Source organism: Panthera onca, chromosome B1, assembly GCF_046562875.1.
Source record: "Panthera onca isolate mPanOnc1 chromosome B1, mPanOnc1 haplotype 2, whole genome shotgun sequence".
Taxonomy (NCBI): Eukaryota; Metazoa; Chordata; class Mammalia; order Carnivora; family Felidae; genus Panthera; species Panthera onca.
Window position 1 is genome coordinate 125,016,491 of NC_138342.1, and position 16,078 is coordinate 125,032,568.

At 36.7% G+C, this 16,078-nt stretch overlaps 1 protein-coding gene across 2 annotated transcripts in view; it reads right to left on the reverse strand.

The window, feature by feature from the left end:
- The window catches only part of TTC29 (tetratricopeptide repeat domain 29), a 669,793-nt gene that overhangs the window by 557,659 nt on the left and 96,056 nt on the right, over nt 1-16,078 (reverse strand). The window lies entirely within an intron of this gene.

Consider the following 16,078-nt stretch of genomic DNA (forward strand, 5'->3'; position numbering starts at 1 on the left):
ATACTGGAATGAAACTAAAGTCTGCATCCATAATTTAACAGAAATTATAAAATTATACCTATTACAGTATTCATATTATTCTGAGATGAAGTGACTAGAGAACTTAATAGAATATTATCATTTTTAAAATAGGAAATTAGCTTAGTAAAGCACACAAGTGATTCTGCTTATTTATCCACTGGGGTGGTTCCATTAATTCTTCTGAAATGAGGATGTACTAAATGAGCCAAAATTCCATTAAACACACACAAAGATAAATGACCTGAAATGATCTCCCTGTAATGCTTTTTTTTCTCTTTATAAATAACTACCAGATAGAGAAGAATAAAAATAATGATATTCTAATGGGAACTAGTAAATTCTATTAGATATGAAAGCTAAATTATAATCTAAGTAAAAAAATGTTGATATAAAATTATGGTTTTTGTTTTGGATAAGGATGGCCTACCATTTGTCCTCCAAGTTGATAGGACAGATCTAATAATAACTCAATTCCAGGAACCAGACAATATACATATAGAATTCTAGCAAACAACCTTTTTGACCAAGTTATTAGATGTCCATGGGTTGGATCAGATTTTGTTTCTACACATCCTTATTCATTATTTTTTAAAAGTAGAGGGCTCATATGACTGCTCCAATAGACATAATTACTATAAAATGTTTAGCCTGCATCTGTGGATTTTTAAACCAATTCTCTAATCCTCAGTCAAGAAGTCCTATTAAATCAAAAGTGAACTAAGTATTTTCCCCTGGAATTGTTACATAATTGCTTGGGAGTAAATCTGTAGCCCTAGAAAGTGAACCAAAAAAGAAATTATGTACACCCAAATTAGCCACAAGGAAATGAAGGAAGTTCAATGGGATAAGGACAACTTCTAAAGCTAAATTAATATTCATTTAAAAGCTTTTCCTCCAGCATTTAAAAAATTTTAAACTATTTCATTGAAAGATACCTAATATTATTAACCCTTTGTCACAATCTATTTCTAGTAGGTCAATCAACTCAAAATCAGCTCAGATACTGTTTTTACTTTTTGTCTGCTAAAAGTAAATGCAATCTCATAATAAAATGTTTTCATAAATTCTTAATACATCTCCAATGGCCAAACTTTGAAGGAGTAAAATAGTGAACATATCGTCCATAGAATTAAAATGACGAAAGGTCTAAATAATGATTTTTTTTCAACCACAATCACACCATTTTTCTATATCATCAAAATATAATGATTAACTGGCATTTATAAAATGGCTAGATTAGGCTCTTTCCAATAGTTTCTCTTTCTTAAGGTCTCCTACAACACTCCTTAGCAGATAGGCAGAGGCAAATGCTATCCCCACAAATCTGCCTGTCTTCCAATTTCCTTGCTTTGCCCCTTCCCTCCAGGCTGTCACGCTAAGGAATCCTCTCCTCTCTCTAGTTCCTATCTGGCCCTCTTTGCCCCAAATTCCCAGGAAGTTTACAAATACTATTCATATCTTCAAAATAGACACACAGACTTTTTCACACTTTTAAACCATCAACTCTCTCCTTACAGAATGATAAAATCATTTAGCCCACTGACTGTTCTACTCACCAGTCAAGGAAAGTTGGCAAGTGGCTATTTCAACGTGCGCAAATACAGGTTCTTCTTACTTGGTTATTACCAATTATCTTTGTGCCTAAAACAACGTGCGGTTTGGAACCCTGCTACTTTTCGCATGCTGCCCAGGTACCTGCATCTAGGAAAATTGTTCTGCCTCATTCCCACCCAGAGCCTTGTTGCTGTAGTCTTCCAGGATTCTGTTGGCATTGGGGTGCTTGGTGTCAGCCAGACTCTAGGACAGCTGCTAATTGTCACACAGGGCCTTCAATTGCAAGAAACAAAGAGACGAGATTTTTATTAAAATTTTGAAAGAGACTATGTGTTTTTCTCTCATTGGCAAAATGTTACTATAAATCAGAGGACTAAAATCTGAAAGCTTACTGGTCCAGTGACTCTACTTAAATGTCAACATATTCATGGTGCTGTTCTGTCGCTGCCCTTCTCTCTCTTTTTTTTTTAAGAGAAAGTTTTCCCCACACACCGTAGTTTTAAAGTGCAAATAAATACAAGACCCAGTCACTGTTTGGATTCAGTGTTTTCACTTGGAACCAGTGCCTTACAGATTATGACATGCAGCACACAGAAAATGGGATTAGAAAAGGTGCTGTGGCCATAGGGTTGTCCTCGGGCTGTAGAAGGCAGGGAAAACCCTTCATTATTCTTCCCCTCAGACTGAGGAAGCTCATGATAGCTATGTGTCACCTCTAATGTCATCGTCTCCCTCTCAGGCTTTGTCTCCCTGTCTCCTCCTTCCCTTCACTGTCTTTCCCCCTCCACCCCTCCTCCTCTCTCCCCTTGGCTCCCAGGACCAAAGAAAGGCAGAAGAGCTGAAGAGTGGATCCACCATTCCCTAATGAATTAATAACCATGCCCAGCCCCAATACAAGCCAGAAAGGACTTTTCAATTCCAAATGGGGTGGGTGTTCAGAATCCTTAAAAGATGTACATTAAAAGTTAAAGAGTTTGGTTTTTATTACTGCTGTGAAATCTGTTCAAATATTTAGTTCTTAAAAAGGGGGGGGGGGGTTCAATCATTGTTACATAGATCAGTGTTAATGTCAGCTAATTTTTAAAAATACACAAAGAAAAGTCACAATGGAAATAAAAAAAGAAATCACCGTTTCTATCAATGCTTAAGGTTACAACAGAGGGCTATCAATACAGCTGTGCTACAGCCAAATGTGTAAGAGTTCACTTTTTTCCTACTACATAGAGGGGAAAAAATGGTGTTGTTTGAAATTATAGCCAAATCTCCTAAGTTAACAAAGGGTCAGGCAGGTTTTGCCTAAACAACCACAGAACAGCTTTCTCATGACCAAGCTAAATAACACATTTCCTTGATAGTCACGGTTATGGCACTTCTTGCTATTCAGAGCACAGATATACTAGCAAAGACAGGAAAAGAAAACATAAAAGAAAGCAGCACTAAAAGTCATTTTATAAATTTATACAATTCCCCATAAGAAACTGATCAGAGGTTCTCAGTTTAGCTTTCTAGTCACTGCTTATCCTGCAAAAACAGACCCCTCCACCTGGATGAAAAGGTAACTTGTACAAGGTCTTTATTTCCAGTAAACAAAGGATGCTCCACGACACAGCTAGGACTCACTGAAACAGGGGCTCTTCGGGCAACGGGATTCGACAAAAGTATTCAGCAAACAAGAGTCATCAAACATCGCTTTTCTGAAGCTCTTATTTTGCATTGCTTATTGAATTTGGGTGACAGACAATATACGTATGTAAAGTAAGGAATAAATTCTGATAAGGACAAGCTCAGGAAATGAAGAGCTAAGGCAGGTACACACACACACTCATATGCACACACACATACACAAGGCATAACTGTGCACTCTGGACACTCTTTTGCTCATGTTTGCTATATGAACAGGCAAAAGAAAAGTATTCAAATGGTCAATATATAATTGAAGTTATTTTATTAGTCATCTAAGTAAATGCAGAACCATGAAAAAATAAACATCAACTTGCAAAAGTAGACTTAATGATTAATGCTAGAATAAATATTTTCCACAATTTAATATAAGGCCCTATCAATTTTATTCCTTAGTGTTAAGAAAGGGACAATATATTGAAGCCACTTATGCTGCTAGCTGATTAGCTGATGCAAAAAGGGAAATTAGGAACAAATTTTTCCTTTTCAAGACATCCATGAACCTGACTTTGAAGCCGAAGCAAGTGGGATGGAAAGATTCTAAATGATCCCAAAATGTAAATTAGCATTCGTTCATTCATCACACAAAATTTAGATGTTAAAGTGCTTTATTGAAAGGAAATGCCCCCAACCCAGCAACCCTTCGAATATATATCCTCTCAGGTCCACAACAACATATGGATAGGACTATTCCCAGAAGTACTGTTTATGGTTGCAAATAGAGGGAGAAACAACAGTATCCACTTCTAGGGAATGATAAAATATCAAATATGCATACGATGGAGTACAAAATCAGAGGCAGAACTCATAAGCCAGACTTACACTTAGCAACATAGAAATGATTCAAAAACATAATTAAACATAATTTTAAATTTTTACAGTAAATTTGAAATTTATAGCATAATGCCATTTATATAAATGTTAAACTGTATTCAAAACAACACTCTATATTTTGAAGGGTGTACTTAAATTTGTCTACATGTATAATTTTATGTGTGCTTCTATACATACACACATATATGAGACATGAATTGGAAGAATGTACATTAAGTACATTGGAGCAAGTGTCTATGGGGCAAGAGAATAGGAGTGGAGATTGGGGAATCACATGGGAAAACAAAATGAAACAACAGAGGCTTGTACCAGCCAACCTCTGACAGAGGGAGCCATGAATGAGGACCATGGTTGATTCAATTCTGTGGGCTTGACAAAAACATTTTTAAATGGGGTTTGGAGCCATAGTTATCGATGTTAGGATAAACCAATATATTCAAATAACTAGTCATATCTAAAGAGAAAACTCATCCAGGTGCCTGGGTGGGTCAGTCAGTTACCAACATCCAATTCTTGAGTCTGGCTCCGGTCACGTGAGACAGAGCCCTGTGTTGGGCTCTGCACTGACAGCAGGAGCCTACTTGGGATTCTCTGTCTCTCCTTCTCTCTCCCTCCCCCATACTCACATGCTCTCTCACTCTCTCTCTTTCTCAAAAAAATAAACTTTAAAAAAATTTAAGGGGTGCCTGGGTGGCTCAGTCAGTTAAGTGTCACTTAGGCTCAGGTCATGATCTCGTGGTTCGTAAATTCGAGCTCCTTGCTGGGCTCTGTGCTGACAGCTTAGAGCCTGGAGCCTGCTTCGGATTCTGTGTCTCCCTCTCTCTGCCCCTCCCCTGCTCGCACTTTCTCTCTCTCTCTCTCTCTCTCTCTCGAAAATAAACATTAAAATTTTTTAAAATTTTTTTAAAAAGATAAAATTCATCTGTGACATTGTAAAAGACAACAAAAAATTATAGATTGGTGATATCCTTAAGCCATAGTATTTACAGTCAAGTACAATTTGGAAATCTTAAAAATCTTAACACTGAAATTTTTCATTTGCAAAATCTATTTATGGGTCTGATTACATTAAAACACATGGGGGGTAAGAAAAAGAAAGAAAAAATCACAGTAAGTAAAGTCCATCTGAACAGTTCACCACAGCAACAGCGCTCACACAGCATGTTTGGATCTAACTTCTGGAATCAGGGTTATCCCGTAGATAGCCACCAATTCCTGCAACAGGCAGTTACATCAGGTAGCAATTTCACTGCTTTGCTACGTGTCTGTGGATTGAGCAAGCGGAGAAGAAAAGCAATTTATATACAAATTCTGCCTCAATTCTCTCTAGCTGTTTAGGGTGAAAGAGTGGGGTTTGATCTGAGTGAAAACAAGGTCATGTCCCGGTTCACTTTATATCAATCAGAAATAGCTACACTGTATGTTGTCTGATAAAAGTTTACAAAATTCTGTGAAATGTAAACCACCTTGTTAAAAGCAACTAATCAAAGTCATTCTGAGTGACTCATAATAGTTACCCAACCAGATGCTAATATGGAAACTAGAGAGTCTCTGTGACTTTTATCATTCTACTATCTTTCAAAATACTTCACTGTTATTTCTACTTCCAGTGAAAATATGTACATGTTGATTAAATAATTATAGTTACAAAATCTGATACATTATATTACTTACATAGTAGAAGCAATATTTAAAATGTATTGACCTAGGTCTTCACTGGTAAGGAATTTGAATTAAATAATATATAAAAACGGCTAGTACTAATTTGTTTTTTCAGCAAATACATCTTGGGAACATCATCCCTTTTTAAATCCATTATCTCTACTCATTTTATCATTACTTGTAACATTGGTTATATGAGAGGGCCTTGAGAAGTTACTGGAATCACACAAATGTCAATAATTATAAATGAAGTGAATTCTTATAAGGAGAATAATAACTTATTTGAAGGATAATCCATGTCCATCAACCATATCATTATCTCAACATTATAAAAAATTGCTGAATTGAGAAAAAAGTTACACATAAGAAATTATAGACATCAACCACTATGAGAACTGACCAACAAATTAATACCTATAAAATTCCCGCTTTAAACTAGTTATGGGAAGCTACACAATGAAAATGAATATACAGCAAAACACACCAACTAAAAAGGCCCCAATGACACGTAAACTTCAGAATGTGTATTTTTAGGAAATGAAAGCAAAGTTTAGGTAACAATTCACTGACCACACACACAAAAGTAGCAAAACCCAGGGTATTCAACCCACCGTCTCAAACAGTTTGTTTGACAAGACGTATAAATCAAATCACCATATTCGTAAGTGACCGCAAAGCCATATTTTATGGCTTGGCCCTATGTAGATGAAACCACAGGTAGGTGAATTAAGAAATTTACTTCCTATTGTCTAATATTTCCCTGTTAGGAGATGGTCTATGAATTGTGAGGAATAAAAATCTAAGAGTATTACGTATTACCTATTTTTTAACACTAAAAAATGTGCACATACCAAGCAGGTTCTCAGATAGTTAAATGGTCACACCAGAAAGCTTATCTGAAATTTCTACAATAAATGGCCACCTTAAAAGTTTTAAAAAATACTGAGAAGTACTGAAAAATTTTTGTTGGGTTTTTCTTTTTTTTCCCTCTCCCCTTTGCAACAGAATGAGGGAATGAAGCATTTTTCTTGGACACTGAGTATAATTATAACTAATCATCTCCTTCTCCTTGGAGCAACATTCGTTGACGTTCCTTCATTTTAGGGTGGCTGGCTGACACAATTCAAATATAATTACTCTTCTTGCATGATAAACTCCAGCACCGTGAGCAAATACAGTATGTCTCATTGTCAAGTATGGCTAGACAGCAGCAGTGTAATATAGACCTTTCAAGCCCTAGTGTAGCCCCCTGCCTTTGAAATCTGTGTGAGATGACAAAACTGACTTTCATTTCCCTTGGACTTTCTCAAGGTATCCTTATTAAGAAAAAAAAAAAGCCTAAAACCCATAAATTTAATCTACTGCCTGCCAATCACAATGGTTTCTGCTGTCAGACACTCATAATACATAACCACAAAATTTAAATGTTATTGTTTCATACAAGAAGAAAACGTTGCTCATGACTACCCCAAACAGTCATGTGACAATTCAGTGCGTTTCCTTTGTTTGCCTCTTCCACCACTGAACAATAGCAAGAGCAGGGAACCTGTAACCGATGGACCAAATGTGGAAGGAGCTACACAATAATAAACGCGAAAGTAGATCATTTTTCCTAGCTATCTCGTGAGAGACAAGTGCATGAAGAGAGAAAGTTTCTTTCCTAACATGTGTTATATTTCAGATTAATAGTGATGCTTGCTTATTTCATTCTCAAATGACTTCTCATTTTTAAGAAATCAAACTTATAACTGGGTGATCACTGGAAAACAACTTTAGCCAACTCTTGAAAGAGAAATAGTAACAATAGTGTAAAAAAAAAAAAGGACAAAGAACATCACATAGTCATGAATGTTGAGTTTCTGGAAAAAACAAAGGCTTGAAATTTAAAATGAAAATTTTCAACATGGCCTACCAACACTAAAGAGCTGTGTTTTCATTAACATGGTAAACTATATGGCTTTCTCTCATATGTTCTGATTAGTGGTTTTAAGAAAAATACATTACTATGGATAGCCACGAATACAAACTTGACATTTTGTCCCTTATTGAATTATAGTGAAAAAGCAAATGTAATTTTTACCTATTATTTTCTAAGACAGTGTTTCACATGGGCCTTCTGACACTGGATGTGTTTTCATCTGAGTATACGTAAACTCCCTTTCTCTAAGTATGCAGCACTGTACATGGAACCACATCACATCACTGTCTGTGTGTTTATCTCACGCTACCATGGGGACAATTATAGGCAGCTGGCTCTTTATTCCTTGACCTCCAAAAAACATTTAAAGTCACCATCGACGGTTTTCATTAGTAGTGGATAGACTCAGCAAACGAAGAATCAGATGCTGATGCTGGGCTCTTTTGTTTCTTGGGTGGGAAAACAACTTGGCTCAGCACATCCCTGGCCTCATTCCTCCATGATGGGAAACAGTGGAATCTAAATAAAGTTATATCAAATTGAAAACAACTTTTGTTTGCTCTACACATAAGAGCAAACCCTCAGCAATTTTTCCTTCCAAAATAGGCAAAATTCTATTCCACAACTCAACTGGAGAAAGGGTTCACTCTAGCCACTCAGTAATGATCAAATATATGTGGCTAGCAGCAACTGAAGGAGACATGTATGTAAAATAACATGGAACCTTTGATCCCTATATTTGCAAGAGCTGACCGGCTTGTTGTAAGAGAATGCCAGTTGTAGTAAATGTATAAATAGTCAAAACAGAAGAAGCTCACTGCAGGAATCTTAACTTAATGTGTTTACCAATAACCTGGAAAATTCAAATTTAACTCTGTGGCAGAACAGGACCTCTAAGGTAAAAAGAGAGGACACTCATCTTCTTACAACACAAGGTCATTCTCTTAGGGAAAGTCTAATGGTCTGCAAAGGACTTCTTTGTTTTCAACAGGACACTATTCTAGCAATCAACAATGCAGTCACACTAAAATACCTCGATGCCTTTCTCCTTTGTTATAGACAAAGCTCCCACTGAAGCCTTTTCAACAGCGGCCCCATTTTCAATTTAACCTTCTCCTTTCCCTAGAAACAGGACTCTACCCCTCTGAAAGTGGCAAATCCACTGTTCTGATTTGGGACATTCACCTGATCCACATTTGTCCCTTGGATGCATTTATACCTAGACTTCTTTGGGTAGGCTGCCCAAATGCAGAAGTCCTCTAAAAATCAAACCAAATAAATTTACAAACCCATCATGGGGAATCACAAAACATACTTGGTTTAATATTCTTCTTTAAAGTTTAGTGAAAGGAATAAAAAAGAGACATGAATTTGTGATCTAACTCCTCGATCTTTTTTTTTCTTCATTATCACAATTGCCCTCAGTCAAATCTCTGCTGCCCACGTAGCTTAGTCCTAAACCCTAATAAGCCCAACTTCACTCGAATGACCTACTACCCATAAAAAATCTAAAACTCAGCAGTTTGAACTAAAGCGAACTGGTTATATAAGGGCAGTCTGAGCCCAAAAATAAAATAAAAACAAACCGAACAAGAACAGGTGACTGAGAGATTTGCATTTGGTTTGCCATGTTGCTTCTACTCAAAGGCTGAAAATTCTTCGCCTTGCGTATTTAAATATGCATCAGCTCAGAAGAAGTTACACAATGTTTCCATCAGCAGAAGATGTGGCACTTAGAGAAAGCATCAGGAAAATAAAAACTACAGACAAAATAGGGTGTATTTGCATATTTCACTTGAAATTAGGCTATGTTGCAGCATATTGGAAACTCATATGCATTGGATGTCAGCTGAGTTACTTTTCTTTCCCCCCAAGGTGACATTGGTGCTTGTCTTACCAAATATGATGCAACTGACAAGTGTTTTCATGTAAGGAAGATATATGCCTCCCATCACCTTGTCAAGCTGAGTGAAGGCAAACTCCAGCACATCCTTTCACAAGTGATTAGGTGGTCGGAGTCATTAAAAGTCATAAAGTTAGACTGCAGCAGTGTGCCATGCATATATATGAACTCATCCAAAGCTGTCCTCCTTGAAGCAGGTGATAGCTCTCAACTTTGCCTCTGACCGAGTCATAAATTCTTGGCTGAGCTTTCTTTCTCTTAGCATACCTTTGAAATTATACTGAACAGTTAGTGCTACTTTGGCCAGTCTCATTGTCTCCTGCTTTCCTAGCCAAGCCTCTAACAACTAGAGGTCCAAACATCTGACTGTGGTACACGAACACAAAATAAACCACCAGGTTGTCATTGTTTTTTCTCGTCCATAGCACTTTTAACATTTTCAAAGTACTTTACAAATTCTTGTCAATTAGCCTACTTGAAGACTGTATAAAAAGGCAACAAGAAAAAGAGTGGTATTATTTAATCTACAGGAGGAAATTAAGGCATAGACAGCTGCAGTGACGTGGCCAAGAGTCTGCACCATTTTGGCTAACCAGGAGCTCAGAACAAAGTCTAAATTCTTATGTTATAAGCTTTTACAATCATTCCACTTTCAGCCTCATCATTTCCCAGTAAATAAATCTGATTTGCTATAAAAGAGAAATACACATATTATAGCTAAGAATTTAAAACTCTGAAAATGTACCATTTAAATGTATCATGAATTCAAAATTTCTGCCCTAAATTCTTCAAAAATTCTGCCCTAAAGAACTAGTTAAGTGCATGAGCAAAAATGTATGCACAAGATGTTCAATACATCATTATTTATAATAATTAACACCTACTAACAATCCAGGCGTGCAAAAATAGGGAATTCTTAAGGTTCTCTAATGAAATAGTACACATCCAAAACAGATCTCTGAAGAATTTTTAAAACTAAAGGAAATAATCATGATATAATGTTTATGAAAAAAAAAAGCAAACCATAATACTTAAAGATCTCAACTATGTTAAACATAAAACTATGCAGGGGGAAAGGGACTAGAAAAAAACAGAATACTAACAATATTTACCTCTATGTTTAGGGATTGCAGGCAATTTTCACTTTCCTTTTTAGAACCTGTGTAGATTTTCCAAATTTTCTACAATGAGTATCACTTACTTTCTTAATTAGAAAAAGAAAAGAAAAGAAAACATTTATGTTTCTGAGTGAATGCATAAGAAGCTACCCACATTCCAGAGGCCTCTTGCAAATCATCCCAACACAGACTACTCAATAATAAGCAATCTAAATGCTTTCTAAAATTTATTACAGCAATGTACTCACTCAGAATGGAGTCATTGCTTGCCCTGAGTGCATGAGCTTTGTCTCATTATGGATCTGATATAGTGGCCAATGTACTTTTAAGACACGGTACCTGAATGGACCTTGATGGGCCAGAGTGCTTTTCCTAGAATAATTTCATTTCCCTATAAATGCCTGAAAGTTTGTTCATCCAGCATAGATTGGATGTAATCATAATTGAAGAGTGTGGTGATGAAGGAGAAGTTGAAAGGCTCTTTTCAAACTCTCCAACTTTAATAAAACAATTTTAAGCTTTGAGCACTACAGCAATCAAGAACAACTTCTCGGGCTAATTAACGAGATGCACATAAACTCATTTCAGCTTACATAAAGGTCATTAAAGGAAAAGTTTCTAACCATCAGACATTTAAAAAGATAAAAAGCCAAAACTGGGATGCATGTGCCCTTGTATAATCTGTTATATTTCCTTTTCCATTGTTCTAGGCTAACAACAAAATATAAAAACGCCCATGCTATTGACTATGTTAATATAGAAACAGAACATTCTGTATACCTACCAAGTAGACTATACATGTGTAAGAACTTGATTCTTTCCACCAAACATATGGATATAACTTTCAAGCCCACCATCATCATCATATGGAGCAGATAGTTGAAGTAAATTTCTTGCTCATGACTCTATAGTTGAAATCTTTTAAATATTCAAGCATATCAAATATGTGGCTGAGAAACTTTTAGAAGAGACTAGGTTAGAGGCTAGGGGGAAAAAAAAATACACACACACACACACACACACACATACATACATACATACATATATAAGCCCTTGTGTCAAGTCAACAGCTCTTCTCCCTTGGGCTCCTCCAGGAAGAAGAAGCCCTCTGGTAGTTACCCTTACCTAGCAGAAAGCCATTTTGATATTCTGCCCACACATATTCTGCTCCTACATTCTCTTTTAGAAAAGACAAAGAACCAGAAGCCAGTCAGAAGCTTTGCTGCTGGTGCTCATAAAACATCAACACTTAACCTCTACAAAAACAAATCATTTAAAAAAGTTGTTATTAGCAAAAAGATTTTTCCTTACTTCTTATTATCCAAGCTATATTCAAATCCAGCCCATAGGAAGGTTCTGGAAATCTGCTTTCTCTTGTCCTTATTCATTCACTTTGAATTACAGGGCTAATAGTGAGATCAATAGAAGCTGAGCTTAGGAATGAAAAAAGAAAAAGAAATAAAATTCTTAGATAATCAAAAAGATGAAAAATCAATCCCTGAAAAATTCAAGTTAGCAATGTAGTTAATGGTTCTGAGAATAATTAGAACAAAAACTTTTCCTTATTTTAATTTTTACACTAATTTCCTCACTTAAAAACCAATAAATACTCAAGACAGAAAAAGTTGTAAAATAAGTAAACATAGAATGAAAGAAATAAAATTTTCCCACACACTACCAAGAAATAACTATTATTAGGAGTTGGTTATTCTTTTGAGTTTTGACATATAAATAGGACTTTAAATGCATAAACATATTTCATCATATATATGTGCCATAATTTATTTAATCATTCTCAATTGTTGGACACATAGGGTATCCAATGTTTCACCCTTATTAATTCTGACATGAACAACCCTGGAATATAAATCTTTCTGCATATTTGTGATTTTTTTTCTCTTTAGAGTAAATTCAAAACAGTGAAATTATTGAGTTCAAAGAGTATGAGCTTTTTAAGGCTTTGAAAATATATTGCTGAGTGGCCTTCCAGAAATTTTGTACCAATTTACGTTCCCAAGAGCAATGCCTGTGAAAATGTCTTTCAAAATAGTACAGCTAGTCTTCTCTTTGTCTTAAAACAATAGGTTAGGGGCGCCTGGGTGGCGCAGTCGGTTAAGCGTCCGACTTCAGCCAGGTCACGATCTCGCGGTCTGTGAGTTCGAGCCCCGCGTCAGGCTCTGGGCTGATGGCTCGGAGCCTGGAGCCTGTTTCCTATTCTGTGTCTCCCTCTCTCTCTGCCCCTCCCCCGTTCATGCTCTGTCTCTCTCTGTCCCAAAAATAAATAAAAAACGTTGGAAAAAAAAAAATTTATTAAAACAATACGTTAGCTATGGGGAAAGGCATAATAAAACTGAAACAGCATTCTGTCTAGAAATTATGTATGCCTTCTCATGCACTCAGAGAGAGTACATACGTTTATAGGGAGGACAATATTCCCCTCAAATGACTGCACCATACAAGGCAGAAAAATATCACTGACCACACGAATCCACTTATTTCTATCTGAATGAAGCACAAGGAAATCCAATTTGGATTTATTGCATCACTAGCCTCCCGAGTTCTAAACCCTATTGTTCGCACTGTTCTGAATGACTTGAAAGATCTAACAAGGTAGAGGCATTAACAAACTCTATGTTTACTGAATCATACACATCAAGTGTACTTAACCAACCTAGTAAAAGTAAGATTTAAAGGGGTGAAAGAACAGGTTCACCAGTCAGGGTGACATTGGACACTAACGTCCCTCAGAACAAAGTTCCTGTGTGTCGAACAGCATGAAAAAATTAGTGGGTGCCAGAATGGCAGGATTTAATGTCACAGGAGAGGAAATCTGGAGAGAATAACAAATGAGAACACCATGAAAAAAGGGGGCAGGGTAGGGAGTCAGGTCATATTAGTGCATCTTCCCAACTTTGCCAAAGTAAGAAGAATAGGTGAGCTTTCCTTGGATGAGGTTCCTAATCCAAAGTGTCCCCCAAGTTATGTTCTTCTTCCCAGGACCCCTCAGGAGGATGTTAGGGTGGAGTCGGGCTGTGGTTACCGAGGGAGAGTGGCCATTGACGCTGTGGTCCCTGTCAGTCTCCACAGAAAGTTCAACATTAACCTACAGATCCACAGCATTTATATTATCTCTCTCACTAGGTGGTCAGTGCTGCCCCTAGGCAACATCTCTGTCATTCTCTAAGTTCCAAAGCTGAAGGCACGCATCACAGATGTGTAGCTAATTGCAATGAACGAGGACACTTCAATACCCCTGAAGGTCAGATACCTTTGGGAGGATTCTAATACATGATTTTATTATCTAGGGCATAAATATGAATTGTCCTTACAGAATCAAAGGCGTCCAAATGAGAAACAAAACACTGGGATTGGTTTGAGGGGCCCTTGTCATCAAGAGAGATACTCCAAACTGAGATTCCCTGTTCACTGACCCACGTAATGTAAAACTACACAAGAACATTTCTAAAACTCCTGGAGGTTGATTAAAACCTTTTAGTTGGATGTTTCTGAGGGACTACAAAGAATTACCACATATGTCTTAAATTTATAAAGACCATCGTGGTCTAAAACAGAAAACAATAGAATAGCCTAATCCTGGGAGTCAGGCAATGAGTAAGCAATGAGAAGCAAGTTCCCCTTGTACCAATCTGTCTGAATCGCTCCCATTTTTCCTCTTTCTTCTCAGTCTGCTGGTTCCAAAAAATCAAGGCGAATATTCTCTTTCCAGATAGAAGTCCATCCATATTCTGGAAACACTAAACCACCAGCAAAACCATACAAGTGAGGAAGACAGTACCCAAACTCAACCCAACAACTCCAATCTTAAATGAGACACAAGTTGGGCTTAAAACTGAAGCAAATGTTTGAGGCAGTCTATGGATGGAGGATCGGCCCTTAATTGCAATCTTTCCAAAGAGGGCAACGTGCCAACACAAAATTCAGCTACACTTCAAGTATATTCTTGGAGTAAATCATCATTCAAATGTATTTAAAGGGAACAGTCACTTTAGTACAGCAAGACAATTGTTTTTTTCAGCTTACAAGTCCTATCACCCACCAAGTGAATTCTCTATAAGACAGAATGCTGAGTCCCTTCTAAAGTGGTTCCTACAAGAGAATATTGCAAAAAAGCAAATTTTCTTCTGGCCTTTCTTTGATTAAATACTAAGGGAGTGATCTTAGCAAAACAGAATTTGTTCTAAACAATAGTGACTCTTGACTGAAATCAGATATTTCAACCTCAAAGAATAAATATAACTCACACCACACTGGTTGTCAATCCTTGACTCTAGCATTCAAATGTTTCTGTTGCCCTAAGAACCTGATTTCATTTTAAGAGTCTGTTGTATTGACTCTGATATTTGTCTTTAATCATCGTCATCTTGGAAAATCTTCTCCATCTTCTAGCCAAGATTCATTTAGTGAAACCCTGCTATTTCCATTCTAAAATCTACCTTTTATCATCGTAAGGGAAAATATATTCATTTTTCCTGCAGTTTTCATTGTAGAGATTCCAAATTTTCTAGCAAAAGATATCTTCAAAAAAATCAAGTGGCATGTATTTCAAAAAAAACAACATATTTATTTTCACACTCATAAAAATGGTATAAACTTACTACTTTATGAATTAAAACTAGAAAAAAAATCACTATTTACTAGGGTTTGTATTGCCAATAAAGTCCCCTTCAACTAAACGTGGATTTAAGCTATACTCACATATAGCAAATCAAGTTGCGGCAAATAATATAGAATCTCATTTCATAAGCAACAATGGATTTTCACTGAGTTCTTCAACAGTGCTTGAAAATAACAGTGTGCTATTTAAAGAGAGCTTGTGAAATTTCAGGAATGTCATATATTAGTAAACAATTCAGAACTACATGTGTAAAGAGGCAATTAATTTGTTGAGTTAATGAAAAACAGGTTCTCCTAGTTATTTTTGTCTGTAAGCCAATTCTGGGGTGATGGTTCCTGAATTCAGAAAAAGCACTAGCTTTTCAGAACCAGCAGTTCTGTCCCCAAGGTACGGTGTAAGTGAGGTCCCATTTCTTCATTCCTGCATCATGCTTACCTTCCAACATCTGGACAAGGGTTGTCCACTAAATGGACAACATCTGGACACAGGACAGCGCAGCCGCTGTGACAGAGGAAATAGGGAGCAACCAAGGAGAACAAAGGTGCAACAGGGCTCCAGCTTCCCTGCTCACCTTCCCTCTAAGGGCTAAGTCTATCTGCGCTGGCCTGAAGCGACCTCAAAAGAAGCAGGGCAAGAAACTTCCTTTTACTTCAAGAAATTTTTTTTTCAAATTTGCAATTTACGCAAAAATTCAGGTTTTATTTTTACTTATTCTTACATTTGGTGGGAGCTGATATCAGGAACTTATAGGC